Source organism: Limulus polyphemus, unplaced genomic scaffold (assembly GCF_000517525.1).
Source record: "Limulus polyphemus unplaced genomic scaffold, Limulus_polyphemus-2.1.2 Scaffold1446, whole genome shotgun sequence".
Lineage (NCBI taxonomy): Eukaryota > Metazoa > Arthropoda > Merostomata > Xiphosura > Limulidae > Limulus > Limulus polyphemus.
In genome coordinates, this window is record NW_013667056.1 from 1 (window position 1) to 5,245 (window position 5,245).

Below are 5,245 nucleotides of genomic sequence, written 5' to 3' on the forward strand. Positions count from 1 at the left end.
AAACTTTGTCTTCAAAATAAGGGTGCGTCTTATATTCCGAAAAATACGGTACTTTAAAGCTTGTTAAAAGTAGCAGAGCAATTGCTAAGTATCAGTTCTATACAAAACCTAAGAAAGGTAATAAAAATGTAGATATCGGAATGATAGATATTAATGTGAAAAAAATATTTTATTCAAATATGTGGGATATTACAGTGCATTTATATCTCGTACTAAATCAGCTCTTATGTTTACTAGTGCAGCACAAACTATAAGAATGTCATCAAAAAGTTTAAGTGAACATACTTGCACTGTACTGCTTGATATTTTGAAAACTTTCAGTCTCCCAATGGATATTTCTATACGGATGCGTACATGAATAATACGTCTTGTGGCTGTCACATCCCCGGCACTTAGTTGTGGTTTGCACTTTGTGAAAGCAGGAATCTTATGGTTTACTCTTCTTGGAAACAGCAAGTCAACAATAGTAAAACCACCGTCTGCCATAATTTCATTTCCAAGAAAAGGTAGTTCAAAAATCTAATTTTTTCAACAATAAATTTGTCACTTGCCCGTTCACCAAATGATTTTAAAATGAACATAATATGTCCATGTGGAGATGCTCCCCATTGACACAGCAGTACGTCTGCGGACTTATAACACTAGAAACCAGGTTTCGATACCCATGGAGGGCAAAGCACAGACAGTCCTTTGTGTAGCTTTATGCTTAACTTTAAACAAACAAACAAAACATGTGGAGATAATGCTTACATACTTAGCATATTGTGGGATTTATAGTTGCTATAAGTCCCACGTCTAATCTTTAGATTAGCTGGCCTCTGAATAAATGTTTCTGCGCAGTAAATTATGCATGTTGTACGAAGATAGTTTTCCTAAAAGATTCAGGACAATATTCTCTTATTATTTCTCTTGGAAGTCAGATTATAAGTGATTTAAATTGCTCAGCTAAGACTGAAATCCAAGAATTACAAATTTTGCAGGCTAAGCTTGTTGAAATTCTAAATCTGTGGCTAATCATCAAACTTAAGTGCATCTTATGCATTATTTGATTTGCAGTCTCCTGCTGAAAATTGAAAGTGTTGAAATGAGACATACATTCAATCAAAGTGAAGAGTACTTGCTTTGCCCCACCTATATATAGAAGAGCATCACTGTCAGTCATTAACTTTTCAGTTGCAGACATTGTCCCTCTCTAGAGTTTGGTTTGAACCCCCTTTTCCTCTGTTAAAGTTAAATTTGCCTGAGAAAACCTTGTTCGAACGCTTTTCCATTCTTTTGCATAACAATGGTCATTGTGAAGTTTAAGGTATGATTCATCATACTGTGTCAACGAGTTTACTGTTTCAGTAACGCTTTTATCACAAATACTATCGGAAATAACACTACTTGTTTAACTAATCGAACTATCAAATTTCCTTTGCACAAAAGCGTATATTTCCTCGCTTCGATCGCCACTACAGCTTGCTAATTTACTTTTTAACATTTGAACTTTGTGAATGTTTCAGCAGTTTTCGCTGATCAGGTGTTGCTTTCGTTTCATAACCTAATTTTGTCTTTGGGTATGTGTTTATTTCTGTCGGTATTCCATCTCAAAAGTGCTTGGAACAAACATGCAATTTCTTCTGAAATGTATTTTGGTTAATAGCTTTAATCTATTAAACGTTTTTTTTTGGGGGGGGGTCATTTTTGGGCAGAGAAACGTCATTTAAACGGGATTAAACATGCAATCTTTATGCAATTGTCCGTGTATTTCACACAAAGATTCCTTCCATATATTTAGTTTGCGGCGATTAATTGAACAACCATTAAATGCCTCCACCTTTTTAATATTTTTCAGCATTATCCATGACAATCATAAGGAGAAAAACGTAAGAACAAAAATGTCAACAAAAGATCGATATTGTTTTGATTACAACACGTGCGTTCTCTTTTACCCTTGCTATGGTTGACGCACCACATGATAGAGCTCATGAAAATTGAGTCACATGTGAATAAATGAGTCGATAATTTAACGAATACTGTAATATAAGTTTCATATACTATCGCTAAAGAAGCCACAAAGGCTTTTTTTATAACTTCATTATTAAAAAATGTAAATCCCTCCAGTATGGACTACAAAATGTGAAAACAACAAATTAGTTTTACATAACAAGGCGATGCCCCCTTTCGTAGAATTTTTATTCTTTCTGTCTTTTCTTAGGACTCATAGTTTTCCAATGAAAATCTATAGTTTAATCTTAACAATGTTTTATTTATACATATAATATTGGCATCTCCTTCCTATGCAAGTGTTTCTACTTCCGATGTATTGGAAGCCATCTTGAATATTGAGTATGTTCTGGCAGATAATTTATTAATTTTTCCTCCTGAAAGTATTTGAAAAGGTATAATTATCTTTTTCAGTATATCCGACATACTGGACCAGAAATTTTCCTTATTTCCGGTATATTTTGGGATGTATGAAAATTGTTAGTTGTGATGTCGTTTCTAGGAAGTGATGATATTGTGTTTGCTTGTATTATGGCTTCGGCTTAGATTACAAGAGATGCAACTTGTGTGTCTGTAATTGTTGGCGATAGTATAATGTTTTTACTTGATATGTTTTGTTGTGTGTGTATACACAAGTTATCAGTGTCAGTTTAGTTGCATCATTCGTGTTTGCATTCTTATTTTATTGGGTTTTACTGCCTGTGTGTTTCTTTTGTTTGTTTGATTTCCTTATATTTTTTGCTGGCATGGTAATTTGCTGTGTGTGTGTGTTGATACGCAGTTACAGCAAGTCCAGTCAGAGTGTGTTTTTAGACTGGTGAATAGGTTGTCAGTTTGATTGCATGCTGCACAGCGCAGTAAATATTTGCATGTAGCTGCTGCATGTCCAAGTCTTTGACAATAAAACATTGTGTGATTTGTATGGTAGATTGTGAAATGATTTTGGTGAGTTTGAAATGGGCTACTGTGTGTGCTTTGATATGTCATTTACTTTGTTCTTTTTACTGATCGTGACTGTTTCTCGTCTCTTTAGGTTTTGACACAGTTACGTAAATACGTCTGAGATAAACTATCAATTCTGAAAATAACTAAATTTAACACTCGCGCTATATTTAAACCATCGAAATCATAACACTCGCATTAAACTTAAATAGTCGTGTATATCTAACAAATAAGATCAACAAAGAGCTAACCACACACCGAAAAGAGAGAAACTTGCTGGATTTAATCTTCAGCATTAAATACTATGTTTACCTAAAATGAGAAAAAAGATAATCATATAAGAAAAATGATCTACAACTCTGTGGGTTTATTGATGGAAAACCGTGCTGTGTGCTGATTGACACTGGTTCTTCAGCTACAATTGCTCGACCCGAGTTCTTAATGGAAAGTGGTAAGTTGTTTTTAGTGAGGAAGAAAGAAGAAGGATTGATGCAAACAGCTGGTGAACATAAGGTTCAGACAAAAGGTAAGGTGGAAGTTACCCTTACTGGAGGAGACTTCTTTATACATCCCTATGAACGGGTAATTGACATCAAGGAAGAGTGCATATTTGGGACTGTATTAATGTGGAGATAAAGATGCGAGGTCAAGATAGCTTCAAATAGCACAGTATACGACCAGGATAATCGTAATTACTACATGACGATTACTACTTCTAAGATTGAACTCCCAGTGATAACAAGGAGAGTGTCCATCATTTCACTATGAAGTGAAATACTCATACCAGGAGTTAACTGCAATTTATCTACATCTAATGACTTGGTCATAGTGGAACCAAATACCACAGCATGTCCTGAGGAATTAGTGATTGGAAGAGCTCTCGTGGATTTGAATAATAAAAATACTAGACATTGCTTTACCTAGAGAAGAATTATATCGGTTTGTGATAAAATGTAAGGTAACTATGATATTAATGATGATAAGACCAGGTTCCATCAAGGTGAAATAGTATAACTAAAACGTTCTCATAATAAAAAAGGGCAAAATGTACAGTTAAGCTGGTGTTCAGAAAGACCATACATTGTACTGTACTGAAATGGATCAATAACTTGGATTACAGAATGCAGAAGGATAGGCAATTCTTCCCAAGGATATTCCACTGTGATAATCTTTCGAAGTAGATTAGTGAGAGAATAGTCGACTGAAAACTTCAATGAATAATTTGCAAGTGTAAAATTGGCCACCTTGATCGTTCAGCTATGAAATTTTAGAACTAAATCTATTTTTACGTTAAGTAGAATTAGCTTAGTATTTCCTTAAGCTTACAAGTTACAGTAGTGTACATGTGAAGGTAGCTTGTAGAAACATTAAGGAAGAAATAAATTAATTTGTTATCGTTACGCAAACTGAACTCGAATTATTTATATCAAAAAATGTAAAAGAATTGTTTCGTATCTGCTCGTTTGTTAATTACCGGTATAAATTCTTAATTAAAACTAGTTTATTCTTTCTGGATACAACTTTGTAATACACTTAACAACTTTTATAACACACCCTATAGATCACAGTGATTCACACACTTTACTTACGGTGCCTACTGTTCGCTTGACTTAATTATCTCTATCTTCAATCTATCTGCCTATCTCTTCTTTCATTTGCCGGGCTTATATACTAAAAAAGAGGGCGCCTGGAACAAACTAGAGTTGCCAGGAAAATTCATGATCTTTCGAGAAACTCCAGCTTGCATGTTCCCAGCGTTGCGTGACTTCCGCTGTCGTAACAGAATCTATTCAGTGAAAGGACAATGGTACAAAGCTAATATTTAGTATATCAAACGTCTTTATTACTTTTTGATATATTGTTTATTATTATAATTGTTATTATAAAGATTGTTTTGCATTTTTAGCTCTTTATATTGTTACTTCTCCGTTTGTTAATTGATTTCCCGTAAATTCGTTCCGACGAAACTTTAGCGACACAAGTCCTTTCTTAAATAAAACTGGTTTATTCTTTCCGAATATAACTCTGCGATACACTTAATCTCAATACTCGCGCTAAAACAACACTATAACGAACGAACGTTAACTACAACAATACGTCTCTCTCTGACTGCAGTTCAATTACTCACTATCTACACACACATTACATTACCTTACCTTCTTTTATATACCAGCCTACCCTATATCTAGCAATTACTTGAGCATTCCTGAAAGAACAAGATAGTTCTAGAAACTAGAGGGCGCCACAGTGGTCATGTGACTCGCTGACGCAACAGTATTATAAAAAGTTAAAAACAGCCAAATTATTTTTTCGT